At 36.2% G+C, this 16,773-nt stretch overlaps 2 long non-coding RNA genes across 3 annotated transcripts in view; one reads left to right on the forward strand and one right to left on the reverse strand.

Moving 5' to 3' along the window:
• The window catches only part of LOC125619773, a 92,925-nt gene that overhangs the window by 8,075 nt on the left and 68,077 nt on the right, over positions 1-16,773 (forward strand). The gene's annotated exons all lie outside the window — the stretch shown is intronic.
• LOC125619772 overlaps positions 969-16,773 on the reverse strand; it is a 25,280-nt gene continuing 9,475 nt past the window's right edge. Inside the window, exons 2-4 of one of the 2 annotated variants that reach the window (XR_007351359.1) lie at positions 13,355-13,420; positions 5,357-5,507; positions 969-5,217 (exon numbers count right to left, since the gene is read on the reverse strand). This is a non-coding gene — a long non-coding RNA (uncharacterized LOC125619772). The remainder of the gene's footprint in view (positions 5,218-5,356; positions 5,508-13,354; positions 13,421-16,773) is intronic. The other variant, XR_007351360.1, reaches the window with a different exon arrangement.

Genomic DNA, 16,773 nt, shown 5'->3' on the forward strand with positions numbered 1-16,773 from the left:
TGATGTTGAGGACATTTCTATGGAGATTTTCCTTGCCAGTAGGAGCTAATTCGCCCAAGTTACTTACCCTTGCTGGAAAAAGTTTTGCAATTGACAAATCCGTGGAGGACTTATATTCCTGGGGCTGTACTTGAATATGAAATTTTTGGACTAAAAAAATTGTTTGGATATCAGCTCAGCTTTTTATTGTGGGGCCTATTTATTATGAAGTGCCCTTTTATAAGGTAGGCGTAGATACACTCAATTAGTGGAAATGTTGTGATAAGTAAATAATAGAAGTAACATGCAGATGCCTGGCATACAGTTAGCCTTCAACAGATGGTACAGATGGGAGGTATTGTAGTTTTTTTTTTTTTCATTACTTGCTATCCGTCAGTCTGGGAAACTTTTTTTCATTTTAATTGTATTTGAGTGGTAAACCTTTGACACTTTTTCAAGAAGAGAGATTTGCTTTGGAAACTGTCAGCTGGTGTTTTCCACCTCTTTGCTCTTAGGTCTGTATTCAGTGATTTTCATTTTCTAGGGTTAAATGAGGACACCAAAATATTGTTAGCATAGCATATAGTTCTAAGACTTTTGGTTCTATTTGGTTAAGTGCTTTATGATCCATTTTATTTGTTACTTCTAACATAGCCCTACGAAGTAGGCGATTATTTTTATTTTTACTCCCTGGATAGTTTTTAATTAGCTTAAGTAAGTTCATGCAACCCCAATAAGGTCAGTGGTAGAGCTTAAATTTAATTCCTTCAAATTCTAGAATTTTACCTGGTCTTCTGGGCCTTGCCATTTCTTTTGATTTCTGTGTTTTTGACATGGTTATAGATGTGAGCTGTTGTTCAAAAGGAAAAAGCAAAGAAATCTATATGAGTTTTTAATGAAAGCAGTTAAATCAAGCAAGACTCCATCAGTTCAGCATTAAATTACATTGATTTATTTTTTTTTAAGTTTTAGTTTATAAATGCCACTTACCTGAGTTTACATACTTGTTCCATATTTTTTCTTTACAAATTCATTGTGAGACCACTCAAATAGTTTTAATATTTAGTATTTGACTCCATGTAAATCAATTTCTTATCAAAGAGTTGTGGAATCTTTTCCTTGGCAAATCTTTTTCTTCTGCTTTTGGGACAATGTCAAATTCTGTGCTCTTTTTACCTTCTATTGAAGGAAATGAGAGAATTTCAGAGGTAATGCATTTGGAAATGCTGCTAATACTACATAATGCAATGCAATTTTGAGATCTTAAAATGAAGCCATGGCTCTTCAAAAGCCTGAGAGAAGGGATTTTCAGGAAGAGGTTTTTAGAAGTCCTAGGCAAGACCTTTGCAACTCAGTTTTATGAAAAGGCAGCAGATCTTGTTTCACTCCTTTCTACTCCCTTGTCCTGAGATATAGAGTCATCCACTTCCAACTCTTTCCCTACATATTTCTAAATAATCAGCAAATAATGCTATTTCCTTGATTATTTTCATTTCTAAACATTATCTAATGAAATAGACTGTATCAAACTTTTTAGAGATGCATATTAGCTATCTTTTACTGTGTAGCAAATTACTCCCATACTGAAATGCTTTCTTTGACAACCGTTTTCTCACCATTTCTCTGGGTCAGGAATGTGAATGCATCTTGGTTGGCTATCACTGGCTCAAGGTCTCCCATGAAGTTGCAGGTAAAGCTTTTGTCTGGTGCTGTGATTTCACCTGGAGGCTCATTTAGAAGAGGAGCTGATTTCAAGTTCATTCAGGTGGCTCTTGGAGAAATCAAGCTTCTTGAGGGCTGTTGGACAGACGGTCTTCTTTTTTGGATGGTGGCTGAAGACCTCCCTCCAGTCTTGACCTGGTGAGTCTCTCCATGAGGCAGCCAGATATGGCATCTAGTTTCTCTCAGAAGGAGCAAGGGTGAGTTGGAATCCCATCCCGAGTCTTTTTCTAATTTAATATCATCTCATATGTCTGAGGATCAGTAAGTTTAGCTCACACTAACCCAGGACCTGAATATCAGAAAGTAGCCATCATTAGGAGTCATCTTAGAAGCTTCCTTTTATAGTTTATTCTCTGGATCCCCAGTGTAATTCACATCTATCATCCTACATGCAAAATCCTCGACTCCCAATCAATATCACCCAGGGTTTTATCTCCTTATAGCATCAGGTCAAATTCCAGGATCTTATAAACTCATATCTGGGTGTAGAATGGACTTATCAGCTGTCTTTCTGTAAGTAAAAACACATATCTTTGCAATCTATACCTGTGAGTTTAAAGAAACAAACTGTCCCTCACTCTCCACATCTAATGTACAATGGTGGAACAGACTTAATCTCTCTGTTATAAACATTTCTGCTTAAAGAAAGGGGAAAGTGAAAAGCACAAGGGAGTCATTGCTCAATGGAATTCTGGAATTAAGTGAAGCAAATGCTTTAAGATTAATCAGGTCTTACGACATGAAATAATTTTTCATTGTGTTTGCATCTGCTCTCTGGGTTCTTGGTTCTGTGTCTGCCAAATTTCCTTTCTCATGAAGGTACCTTGGTTACATTTAATAGTTTTCTCCTCTTGCCCAGGGTTTTGACTGTTCCAAACACTGTCCATGGCATAGATTCTTCCTTCATCTCCTAATTCCTTGTGCCACCAGTTTTTTTTTTTTTAAATCAAAATTCCAAGCTGATGAGTCTGTTTGGTAGAATCCAGGACACATTGACTCACTCACAAGGGAAGTTGGGAAAGTACTTGAAAATCTTCACTGTTCACAGGTGGGATTCTAAGTCTTCTAAGACTCAAAATATCAACATTTCCCCACATAAGAAAGAACTTTAGTCAAAAGAATGAGTAGCAACAAATGCACTTTTTAAACACAAAAGAGGACTATTGGATCATCTTTTATTCCTTTGACTGATTATTATCTAGTTTGTGATCCGGCTATCTTGCTTCTGGGTATATATCCAAAGGAAATGAAGTCACCATAGTAAAGAGATGGTGCAGGCACATGTTTATTTTATCACTATTATAATAACGAAGATATGGAATCAACCTAGGTGCCTGTCGATTAGTACACACACACACACACAGATACACACACACACACTCACACTCACACACACATACACATGATGGAATGCTATTTGCCACATAGAAGAATGAAATTCTGTCTTTTGAGCAAAGTGGATGGAATTGGATGACATTAGGTTATGTGAAATAAGCTAGATACCAAAAGACAAGTATCACATATGTATGGAAGATTAAAAAAAGTCAATCTGAATGTAAAATAATGATTACTAGAGGTCAGGGTGGGTTAAAGGGATGATGGATTTGAACAATGCATGAAGTATGCATAAGTAGGAATATCAATATGAAACCTATTAATGTGTACAATTCATAAATGTTAGTCAAGAATGAAGTAAAATATATAAAATGCATTTGCTTACATATTTATCTTTAAAGTGTACTGATTTTTACACTGATACTTTTCAAAAATTTATTATATTTTGTTTTAGATAAAACAAAGATAAAGCTCAACAAAGCATCATTGTTAAATAAAAAGGAAACATTTTAACTGGAAGCTCATGTACTTGTGAAGTAGATTTTTTTTTTTTTTTTAAAAACTAATATTTGTGTTCAGTGTCTTTCTGTGAGGAACTCTCTAGTCAAAGTACACAGGAAGATTTTGTGATTTGGTTGGTCTGTACTCACTCAGGGATTCATTTGAGACAACATTTATAGCTTATCCATGATGACTGTGATTGACATAAGATTGACCTTTGGGAAGAGATGTCTATTGGTGCATTTTAGATAGAGGCAATTGTATGTATTGCTTAAGTGCTGATAAAGCCTAGAATTATAGGTAGATTCCATTCCTCTATGATCTGTTACTGAGAAATTGGAAATTTAAGTTTCTAAAGAGTTTCTGCTTAAAAAAAACTTTTAGATTTTTATAGGTTAGATAAGACTAATATGAAACTTTCTATTCATTGCTCTATTTCTAGACTGTGCTGTGAAAAAATAGATTACAGATTACCATCCTTATTAAAGACCTTTGACTTACAAATTTAGCAGTTTTTATTAAACTTTTTAGAATATGCTTCTCTGATTTTTCTAGGCTCTTAGACAAATGAAACATACTTTCTTGAATATAAGAACAGAAAGTATTTTTCTGCAATATGACAGGAGGCATTTTCCCCCAATTAAAAAAAATTATACTAAAATACACTTAACATACACTTTGCTATCTTCAGCATTTTAAGTGTACAGCTCAGTGGTATTACGTAAATTCACATTGTTGTGTAACTATCAGTACCACTCATCTCCAGAACTCTTTTCATCTTGCAAAAGTGAAACTCTGAACCCATTAAACAATAACTGCCAATTCCCCTGTTCCCTAAACCATCTCAAAAACCATTTTACCTTTTTTTCTCAATGATTTTTGACTAGTCTAAATACCTCATAAAAGGAAAATCAGACTGCTTGTTTTCCAAGTGGTTTATTTCTCTTAGCACAATGTCTTCAAGGTTCATCTCTATTGTAGTTTATGTAGTATTTCTTTCCTTTTTGAAACTGAATAGTATTCCATTTTATGTAAAATGTTTTGCTTATGTATTTGTCAATGGACATCTGAGTTGCTCTTGCATTTTAGCTGTGAATAATGCTACTTAGGAACATGGGTCTACAAAACATCTCTTTGAGAGACAGTGGCTTTGCTTCATTACTTTGTGTTAATTGCTCAACACTAGCTTCTACTGGAGCGACATTCATAATTCATATAATAACAAGTTATGTTGATTATATTATCTAGAGTTTCTATAGAAAAGAAAACTTCAATTCAAATGATGCAAGATATTTTGATGAAGCAAATACTTCACTCAAAGATGTGTGTGTGTGTGTGGGTGAAGGGAGTTTAAGGGGAGTAACAAGGAGTGCTGAGATACCTAGACAAGCACAACTGTGGGAAGCAATTAGCATCTTTAGTTCTGAATGAGCAAGGGGAGGAGATAGTGTCAATAGGACCCCAGTGAGATCTGTAGGCAAGGAGAAAGAAATAGACAGGAGCTGAGCTCATAAAAGGATGCAGTCATTGCCAAAAAGGAGGCCTAAAGTGGGCAAACATAGGGATGAAGCATCACAACCTCTTTTTCCTCCTGCTTTATAATTTTTTGTCAGTAAGTCCTGTAGATTGAGCCCAAGTAGAAGTCAGTTGGCAAGACCCAGCCATCCAGGGTGATGCAATCTATAAAATTGAGTAAGGTGATCAGTTAGTCTTATGGGGAAGGAGCAGGGCAGGAAAGGACAGGGTAATTAGGGAAAGGCTTTTCTTTGGAGAAACATTTTCAAATCTTAGAATTTAGCAGTAAAGATATGTGGCTTACTTTTTTCTTACAATGGAAGACGTCTTATTCGATTTATTCTCTCTTCTGAGATGCAAAGAAGTGGAGAACATGTTATTTCTGCTTTGTTTTTCATAGCAATGTGCCTTCAGAGACTGGATAAGTAGAATGACCAGAAATGGATTATTTCACCCTATGTATCAAGAGACATGAGCATTTTAAATTAGCTTATATTAAGCCCACTTCCAAGAAAGAATTGAAGGCTGCTATATATAAGGTGCATTCATAGTTTCTATGAACTTGGCCAGTGTTCATGCATGCATGAAGAGAAATGCTGACAGAGAAAAAAGTTAACTGAAACCAGAGAATCTGTCAAGGTGATGAAAAATGGGTTGTATTGGCTCTAGACAAACAGCATGACCAGATGGGCATTAGAAATTGTCTGAAGAAGTTTTCTTAAAGGAGGTTTGATTGAATAAAATTATTTTGTAATGTGCAGAATGCAAAAGGTGGTGTATTTATGTGCATGACTAGGGGAGAGATGTAAAGGGAAGGGAGATGAATACTAGCGCAGGCCACATGCAGGGAAAATATATGAATACCTAAGGGTTTTCCATTATCTAGGAGGGTAAGTGATATTCTCAAGAAACCCATGGGGCGAGAATCTATATTCATAGAAACTTCCCCTACTCTTTTTTTTTTTTGACACCTTTTCTTCATCTTTGCAGAACTTCCATCAATATCTCATCAATTCTCCATTTCTCTAGGAGGGCAATACCAGAGGACGGCAATTACAAAACTGGATTTGCACATAAGGGAGTTAGAGATAGACTTAGATTCTGACCCAAACTTAGATTTCAACAAAACTTTCTGCCTCCTGAGTTTACTGCTGAATAAGGAGATTTCGCTGCCTTTCATTGCACTTACACTACATCTGCCCTTTTGATGTAAACACGCATGTCTATCACATCTTTCCGAAGCAATTTGCCACAAGTGACCCCATTTCAAAGCAATGTTTGTTTAGAGGAGGTAGTTTACCTTGGCAAAGTTTTCTAAATAATTCATAGAGGGTTTCTAGTAACTGAGAAAGAAATGTTTGTCTCAATGCATGAAAAATGAGTAGCCAAGGTCTATTTTTACCTAGACAAAAAGGATAATCATTAAAAGGTATAATATTATAACTGAATTTAGAAATAAATTAAGGCAATTTCATAATGCCATTGTCTGTTAACAAAAGATGGCAAATAATTCCAAAAGGCTTTCTAAATGAGAATTGCTCCACCGCTTGGAAGTCTAAGTTTACTGGTGATGGATTGTTGAGAAATTTTGCTCATGTTTAACAATATGTGACTCTCCTGCTTACTTACAATTTTATAATAAAAATAAAAAAGTGGAAAGGGAAAAATGCAAGAAATACTGGTAATCAGAAGATGCTGCTAGTTGATCTCAGCCACTCACAACCTATATGACTAGTTAGAACCATTCTGAATAAAAAAAAAATCACAATTCTGGATAACAATGAAACAGAATTAAGCCTGCAACATTTGTCTTAGTGAAATTTATTTTTTGATGTCCCTAAATATATAGGCTAACCAGAACTCTTTATTTACCATGACTTTTAAAAATGGATTATAAAAAAGTCAATCCTCAAGCAAATCAAATCTTATGTGAATAATTATACATTTTCTGGATTTATCCCAATGTACATGTGACAGTCTCTCAGTCTTGAAACTGCCAAAAGCTTTATGCATTTTTGTTTTTTGTTTTTGGGCCACTGCTTTTACTTTTTTCTCTCCCTGTGACCTGCCTTCACCCAGATAAATTGTGCTCCTCCTGGATCCCCTCCAAAACTGAATTAAGTGACTATGAATGAACCCTTACAATGTGGAAACTGTATGTCTATGTCAGAATGAGCTAGTTTTATAATAGTAATAAATAACCCCAAATCCTCAGTAGGTTTAGTGTAACAAATCTTTAATTCTCCCCTAAAGTTCACATCCAGCGCTGGTTTGTGGGGAGTTTCTGCTCATTGTCACTACTCAGGGGTCCTGTCAATGGAAGCCTTACTTTATATACACATCCATGATCAGTGCAGTGGTGAATTATGCCCTGGCTCCTAAAGTCTCCTCTGGAAATCACACATCACTGCTACTCATATAGCATTGGCCACAGGAAGTTACATGGCCACCCTTGCCTAACTTCAGTATTTGTAGAATAGCACTGGTTACTACCAAATGGCACAGTGGTCAAGAGAAAGACTCTGGCATCCACTGTGTCTGACCCTCACCAGGTGTAATTTGGGACATGTTAATTAATTTTTCTTTGTTCTCAGTTCCTCTTCTGTAGAATGGTATTCATGTTTGCCTGTCCTTATTGGGCATTAAAAATTAAGCGAGTTAATACATGTAAAAATATTATCACGCTGCTTGACATTACATGGAATATTAGCTATCATTTGATCCCACATTTAGCCTTTATTGGCTTAAAATATAACTTTAATTTAGAGGACCATCTCTGTATAGAAAGGCAAGAGCCTTGTGAGTGGGAATCTCCTTGTGGGAGTGGTGTAATTTAAGTGCTTGTGAAGGAACACAATAGGAATTTATTTCCTTTGAGTTTTTGATGTTTGTATGAGTTTTTTTTTTTTTTTCAGATCAATAAGGGACTACTTATGAAATTTCAGCCTTGGTATAGCAAATTACATTTGATGACATAAAGAAGTTAATTTAGTTTTCTCAAATACTCAACCAACTGCAGAGTGCTTAATCCACTGATATAATTGGCTTAGTAAATAAAATTAAAAAACTAAACAACTTGGGGCTGGGGTTGTGGCTCAGAGGTAGAGTCCTTGCCTACCATGCATGAGGCACTGGGTTCGATCCTCAGCACCACATAAAAATTAAAAAAAAAAAAAGATATTGTTAAAAAAACACTAAAAAAACTACATTTTTACCTGTTTATCTTTATTTTTAGGACTCTGGGGAGGGATTTATTAAAGAAGAAAAACACTCCTAATACTCATTGCTTCATTAAAAATAAAACAATTCCATAGTCCTAAAAATGGAAAATATTTTCTCTCTCCAAATGTTTTCAGCAAACTTTCATGAACAATATATGAATTACATAGAACAGCATTTAAATGATACGTGGGTAACAAGAACACATCAAACTTCAATACAATTTCACTCACAATTTGATTCAGCAAGCGGAGAAAAATAGGTTACTTAAAAATGGTCAGAATCTCAGTACAGGATTGTTGACAGCTCTGAAGAAAAGTTGAATAACACTGTGTTGAAAAGGTCAATGTTTCTTGTTGATATTGGCTGTTGGGATGGGGAAGAGCCTTTGGGAGTTTCAAGGGCCCCCTCCAGGGACATATATTGCAGTGGAAGTTTTAGAGGTCAGACTTTCTGAGATAAGGAGCAGGACTTGTTTTCTCACAATAGTTCTGAACTCAGAGGTCATTCATGAACTCTTTTGAATCACTTTTCCCCCAAAGGCTCAAATAAAAAATGTGGGCTAATAAAACTGGGTAATAGTAAGGTTTGCGGGAAACATGGGAATCATTATTCTGTTCCATTTAACTGAGTTTAATATCTTGTTTGCAGAGAAAGTAAAAATACAGGAAAAGGAGTAAAGAGAATTTTGGCCTGAAAATAAATAAACAAGCTCAACTGGGTTTGATTATTTTTTTCCATCATAATCTCCATCACTGTGGATCACCTTTCTTTAAATGCCTCCCTCTTTTCTAAGCATCGTAGTTTTTGATGTTGAATTCCAAATGAAATGGTTTGCTATTGCTTAATAACTTTAGTATTTGATGCAAAAATTAAATAATTCTAATATTAAGGTGCGAGACAGTTAATAGGAAATGTATTTTTTTGGCCAATAATTCTTTCTGGCATGAGCCATTCTATAGTGCGTTGCAACCCAGGCATTTAGAATACTTTGTAGGATGTATCATTATCCCTAGTAATTAAATATTCATGCACATAGTATTTAATTTTTATTATTTAATGGATACGGATATTTTTCACTGTGAAACTGCATGATAATAAGCATTGGGGTTAATTAAAAATTCATCTGTTTTCCATGAAAAAAATAGACCTGAAAGTTTTAAGATTGGTCATTTTTTAAAAACATTTCTTCTTGATCTTAGCATTGTACAGACTTAAATTAGGAAAAAATTCCCAGGCTGGATAGTTTGTAGGCCAGTGGCCACTCTGCTCCTTTAAAACTTACCTTAATATGGTGGCAGCAGGAAGAGCAAACCAGCAATTTAAGTTACCAGAACTCACACCAGCTGTGTTTCCAACTTCCTTGACATTCTCAAAGCCATGAGCTGGCTGCATGCTGCGGTGATTTGGAACTGCTGAGTCTTTAAGTAGTGCAATTTTGTTATCATAATAAATGACACTATCCAACCATTATTAATCACTTACTGTGCTCTTGGCATTTTTCTAATAATTTTACATATGCTCACTCACTCAGTGACCTTTCACACTCAAGTCCACATTACCAGGTACTTTTATCCCTATGTTATAGATGAGGTAACAGAGATACAAAGATTTTCCTAAACTCGCCAAAATGATTATGCTCATAAGCAGTGGAGCCAAATTAAAATCTGAGTAGTCTTGTTTCAAGGTCCTTAGTTTTTAAGTTCTAAACTAGGTTGTCAATCTAGGCTTCCTGGTTCTCAACTATGTGAGTGAACAACTGAAAACATCCTCAGTTCTCAATTTGCATTTGTTTCTAATATAGTATCTAACTAATTAACTACATATATGTGTTAAGGAAGAAGGCTCACTAGCTTGGAAGAGTTCGATAGCAGGAATGTAGCACAACTTCAGTGTAATTCATTGGAATGAGAATCTATTACTTTGGCCCACTCTTGCCCTGCCCCCCTTAATCTGTTGCCTGTAAAAAATGTTTTATACGTTAAATATCTTTCATTGATGATTTGTAAGAGGGTTGTGAATGTGAAAACCTTTAATTCTTAGCATTTCAATAATGATAAAGTTGAAGTTCATTTATATTTATCTGCATTAAGTAACTAATTTGTTGCTTCAGTGATTTCTTCTCAGAGTCTAGATAGCAATATAAGATCAGTTGGCTTTGATTTACTTGTTATGAAGTGAGAATGACGATAGGGTCAAGAGTAAGAAAGGAGGATTTAAATTTCTCTAAATATCAGTGGTCTACAACCACATTTGGAATATGAAAATTGTGCAATAACTTCTAAAATTCTTTTATTACTAATTGCAAAAACCTTTTTTTTTTTTTTTGCTAGTTGTGATCTAGTAGAATACCTGATGTTTGATTCTCTATATTTCTAAATGGAAGAGTATCATCATAGCCCTCTGTGAAACAAATGGGAATCTGGATAAAGAGGCTGAATAATTATTCTTTCTAAAACAAGAATTCAAAACCTCCTGAAAGTAAAAGTGTACATTATTCCAGTGCTCACTTTGTGTGGGTAAATGGCTAATTGCATGTGTTTCCTTTTCCATTTGTAACGTTCCAGGCAGGTGCCATGCTAGCTGGTGCTTATCATAATTACGCTGCATCTTACCACCTGAGTAGGAAACTACTGAAATGCTGCACATAAATCTTTCAATATAATAAAATTGCACATCAGGACATCCATAGAAAGGTAAAGAAAATAGGAACAGAGCATTAGATATATTACTAGTGGTGACCATATAAATTCTTGAAAGATTAATAGTATTGTTCCCTTTCCCCTACCTTCATTCTCTGGACAAGTCTAGAGTGGATGTAGAAGGTCATTGTCATTCACTTTGCATGGTCCCAGGGACCTTTGAATGATTCAACATAACCAAGTGGCCATACTATTTTAAAGGACATTAACATTCCTATTAAGCTTTTGAGAATTTTGACCTTTCTTAAATGTCAGAAAGGGGATATTCTACAGATAAATTGTGATCAACTGGATGCATAATATACCAAGTGTTTGGGCTTTTCTGTCTAACTCAGAACCCCTGGGAGATGGTGGATTTAATGAAATGCTGTTTCCTATTATGCGAGAGTAGTTGATAATTTGCTTAGTGGCTCTATTGGCACAGAATGTGCTGCAAGATCTGACATTGGTGATCACAGAATTGTATTCATCTGAATCAGTCCTCACAGTTTACAAATGAGAAAGCCAGGACTCAGAGAAATAAAATGATTTGTCCGAAATGAGACAGCCAGTGAGCAGCAGAGCTGGGAATAGAATCCAGGTCTTCTGACTCCCAGACTGGTATTCTTTCTACTTTATCACGCTGAACTGTACTTTTTCTCCCCTGTACTTCTCTGTCCTTTTATGTAATTCATTATATGCTGAAGTTCCAAGCAGGGGAAATGGATTTTTCATTATAATTTTAATAAGGTGCCACAAAACATGAAATTCACATTTGAATCCCAATTTTCTTTTCTTAAACCATACAGTGCTGAATAGTGAAGACAAACCTCACCACATAAATTACCACCGTCTCTGGACTTCCCAGTTTTGATGGTTATATATGTGTTACTATAAATCCCCAAACCTCTCTTATTGTACTTTTTTTAAGGTTTACAATCCTATATGCAACTAATTATCAGCCCTGCCAGTTCTTTGACTGATTTTGTTTTCTTCGGTTTCAAATACTTTTTCTTGCTTAGGTTCTGGAAATCTCTCTGGATATCTTGAAGAACAGCAAAATATCTGTCAGGAACACTGACAATGTGGTGTGTGCGTGCGTGTGTGTATCTTTTCCTTTTACAAAAACCCAAGGAATTTCTTTATTTTTTTCATAAAACCTCCAAAATATGACCTCGTTGTAAGCGTTGATTCTCCTGTGCTTACATTGCTGGTGTCCCACACATAAAAGGCTGAGTAGAGTTGTCTTTGGCAGTTGCTGATAGGGTTGGCATTCACTGGGATTAAATGAAAAATCCATTGCAGATGCAATCCAGTGCAAGATGACATTTTAAAAAAGGATGTCCTAAACCAAATAGGAAACTATGTGAAGTCAGATTTATTCTTTCTTAAAATGAGCTTGAATATCGGTAAGCTGCACTTAAAAAAAATAAAAAATAAAAAATCCCACACTTGTTATCAATGAAGCTAATTTTAACATACATATGGTATTTTAGAGTTCTGAGAAAGTGCTTTTATCTGATTTGAATGTATTGTATGAGTGAAATACCACTGTTTGGACAGTGTGCCAGTTTTCACATCATCAATATAAGTTTTTCACTTGAAATGGCAGTCCCTGTGCCTTCCTGCTGGCTGCTGCCCTCCCACCTCTTCCTGTCAGTTCTATAAACTACTTCTCCTTTTGCCCAAATCCCCTGCTGAGTACAATCCTCTTACCAACTGAGGCACAGCTCTATTTCTTTTATTTATGACCAGCCCCCTTTTCCAGGTTGCTTAGAGAACCATTATATTATTACTGAAATAAATTGTTACCACTGAAAGGGTCCTTGACAGTCTCTCAGCCCAGCCCTTCTATGTGATAAAAGAGGACCAGGGTATTTAGGCGACTCACTCATGTTCGGACTCCTTAGTGGCATCGGTGAAAACAGAACCTGTGTTTCCCGATATTAATTTCCTTCTAGCTCTGCTTTTTCTCTTCATCTCCCTTTGGATAGGCTACAAGAATTCTGTTGGATTTTGTGTGATAAAACTCTTGATCTGATTGACTATTATAAAAGCCACATGGATTTATATTCTCAGAAAGCTCCCACAGTATCCAGAATCTGTAATCATCTCTTTGAATTTGATCCATTGCATCTTTTTGTCTTAATAGATTCTGTGGCTCACATAATACATCAATCATGTTTCACTGAGGACCCAGCGTGAACCTGACCTTCAGGCAGTACCTGTGGTATCTAGAGGTCTGGTGGAGGGACTGCCAGGAGGATATTTAATAAGAAATTGAGGAACAGTTTAGAAATGAAAAGAATCTCTGTTATTGGATGAAGAGGAAATAAAACACAGAAACTGGGCACAGTGGGAGTGGAGGATGAAGATGGGGGTTGGGTGGTGTTGAGAACAACCTGAGTCTCTCTGGAATTTGTGTGCCATTCCCGCAAGCCAATGGAAAAATCCAGGACAGACAGGGGCTAAAAAATAAACAAATAAACAAATAAATAAAAAATGAAAAACATTATATCTGAAAAGTTTTTTTTTTTTAACTAAAATCTCTATAAGGCAGTGTGTTTTGAGTGCTTAGGTTAAAACTGGAACACAGTAGCACAAGAAAGTCAGTCTTTTAGCTGCAGTATGGAATTCAGTGTTGTTTACATCTATAAAGGCCTTCGAAAACCCAATGCTTCAATATGAGTGTGATTTATTAATTGCCTTTTTCCCTGGATCAGACCTCAAACTCTTTTTATTTTATTTTATTTTTCAGTGCTGGGGATTAAACCCAGGGCCTTGCACATGCTAGGCAAGTGCCCTATCACTGAGCTATATCCCTAGTCCCACTAGTTCCCAAATGTTTAACCATGTTCTTCTATGAGAAAGAATAAAGGTAGCTTGGAGAGTAGAAGTTCTATTTGAATAAGAGACTAAAGAACTTCAGGGCACAGGACTTTTCTATAAAGTCTGTGCAAAAACAATTGTACTTTGATAGCTGTCTTGGATCACATACCACAAAAAGAGGGTGAACGTCTCTTTACCATCCTTTTCATTATCAATTGCTATTCAAGTTCTGCACCTGGAGAGCTCCACACTCTTGGTGTTAGTGATGTTCAGGGCTACCTACTGGAAAAAGGCAGCCATGCCTGGAAAACAGAGTTGGAATTTCAAGGCCCACTAGCAAAGAAAGAGCTGTCTCTTGGGTGTTGTTCACAGTGGTAATATCATGCTCACAGGGAAATGGGGGCACCAAGAAGATGTGGTAATGTTACCCAGGAGGCTCATCAGATTCTCTGCAAACTTGTAACGGATGGAAGGGGGACTGGGAAGAGAAGAGACAGGCTGCTGAGAGTCTGTATGAGCAGGTGTGGGAAGGCTTGGGGAGACTTGAGTTATATTTGTTCTCTACATCTCTGGTCTTTTGATCCTATCTGAATTGTCTGTTTTGGGAATTGGAAGCACATGTATTTACTTATAATCTCAAATTTAAAATTGAAGAACATTTTAAGAAAAATGGCATTCTCATTAATGATTTTAGTATGTTATTATTTTCTTAAATTTCCTAAAATAATAATAACTCTGAATTAATAAACCACATGTTAGCTGCTCTGCACTTCCCATTAGAATATTATCGATTTGGATTGGGAATACTGCTCAAAGGTAGAGTGCAAGCTTAGCATATGCAAGGCACTGGGTTTGATACTCAGTACCACACACACACACACACACACACACACAACACAGTCAGTCTGTTTGTCTATCCATCCATCTATCCATCCATCCATCCATCCATCCATCCATCTTCCTATATATATGAGAGTATATAGATCTCCACATATAGGTATATGTATGTTTATTTCTTTTCTTTTTTGTAACTTTTCAGATTTAGAATAAAACATTTTCAGTATTTGCCGGGGCAGTGGCACACACCTGCAATCCTAGCAACTCAGGATGCCAAGGCAGGAGGATTGCAAGTTTGAGGGCAGCCTGGCAATTTAGCAAGACCCTGTCTCAAAATAAAAAAATGAAAAGGGATGGAGATGTATTTCAGTGGTAGAGCACCTGCCTAGCATGCTTGAGGTCGTGAGTGAAATACCCAGCACCACACATACAAATTTTAGTTTTCATATTTTTCACTTGTTTTTTTTTTTCACTCTAGAAACAAACTGCATAAGAATACCAGAGAAATGGATTAACTTTGTCTGTGGCTTTTTCCGTGACTGTGTCTAGCTTTTGTAAGATCTGGTACCCTTGGTCCAACCGAGTCTCCAGATGGCACTGTTGTCAGAGAGATGCAGGAAAATAGATGACCCAAATATATTTTTGTATCTCGGTTTCAGTTTATAAATCACTAGTTTTGTTTTTGAAATGTTTTCAGGTCAAAGCAGTTTTAAGATCCCTCTTCAGCAGTTACTTGCCATTTTTGCACTATTCTTCCCATTTTCTATGTATTAGATACTTTTTTCAGTCTGGAATTTATAGTTCCCAGTGCAATACCAAGCACAGAATTTATTGAGAATCCACTTTTCATTCCCTAGTAAAGTTGCTTTTAGTGATAATGAAAGTACTTAAAATTTGTTTTTACAGAATTTCTAACCAACATACCTCCAGATTAACACCACCATTAAATACCTATGCAGACCCACAATCATGTGTTCCTCTTGTTGTTATGTAAGAAAACAACGTGGGATTTACTATCTAAATTTTTAAACATATTATGCAATATTAACTCTAGGCAGAGTCTTGTATAGAAGATCCCTAGAGTTTAATGTATTGTGTACTTTTGCATTTGAGGATATTTCTGAACTGTCTTCATCAGGATCCTCCTTGATCTGACATATCCTTTATTTTGCAATAGCCTTTGCATTAATCTAATATAAAGCTTGTAAGCAGAGGGATGCGCTTCTGTAAGGGTTAGACAGCAGATGTGATGTGCTTTCTTTCATGCAAATGTTTATATACCTTTGTCCTTCTTTGGGTCAAGGTGAGCTTTTGTACATGTGAGGACAAGAGGGCAAATGTTTTTTAGATTTCCACTGTTTTGCAGAATTTATTCATTACTTTTCTCACAAATAGAATCTCCATTAGCATGACAAGTAAAAAGCCAAATAGCATATCCTTTGTTGAATAAGTGATTCAGACAGTTGTATTTATAAATGACTTTAGGGGTACTACAAGGTCCTCTTTCCAAAATCACCTGCCCTGGGTCTAAACTTGTCCTGCTTGGGTAGCATCATCATTTAACAATAACTTTTGCGTTAAGGCATTAGTGCAAGGTCTCCTGGAGGCTCCTGTAGAAATGTGTACGCTGCCTTGGAGGGACAGGAGGGCTCTTTCATTAGCATAGGCTGGCAAACTGCCACCTCCAGTCATTTAACATCTAGTAATTGGGCTGCTTTTATGTGCAAGGCAGTGTAGTCAAATGAGGGGAAAGGCAGTTCCCTGAGGACATGGAGGATTGTTAATATTTGATGGTTAAGGCAGAAAAAAATGTGAAACAGGGGAAAAGGAAGGATTTCAGGGTGAGGAGGTACCTAGGATGGGTTGCTGCAACCTGAATCACTTACTCAGCATGCAAATGATAGCAAAAAGGAGGACATGTGGAAATAATGTTTAAATGGAGACAATGGAATTTTTCTAGAGTTTTTTTTAATTCCTTCAGCATGGAACACCAACAATATGTCTGGCACCAAGGACCAGGGACACAGAAATGGGACAGACAATAAACACATAAATAAAATATGATAAGGGATATAAAGGGAATAAAGTGTGTTGATTGAAGATGGATAAGGATACTGAGTGAGCAGGGTGTTGCTATTTTTTTTTTTTTTTTTTG

The sequence above is a fragment of the Marmota marmota genome, unplaced genomic scaffold (genome assembly GCF_001458135.2).
Source record: "Marmota marmota marmota unplaced genomic scaffold, marMar, whole genome shotgun sequence".
In the NCBI taxonomy this organism is placed as follows: Eukaryota; Metazoa; Chordata; class Mammalia; order Rodentia; family Sciuridae; genus Marmota; species Marmota marmota.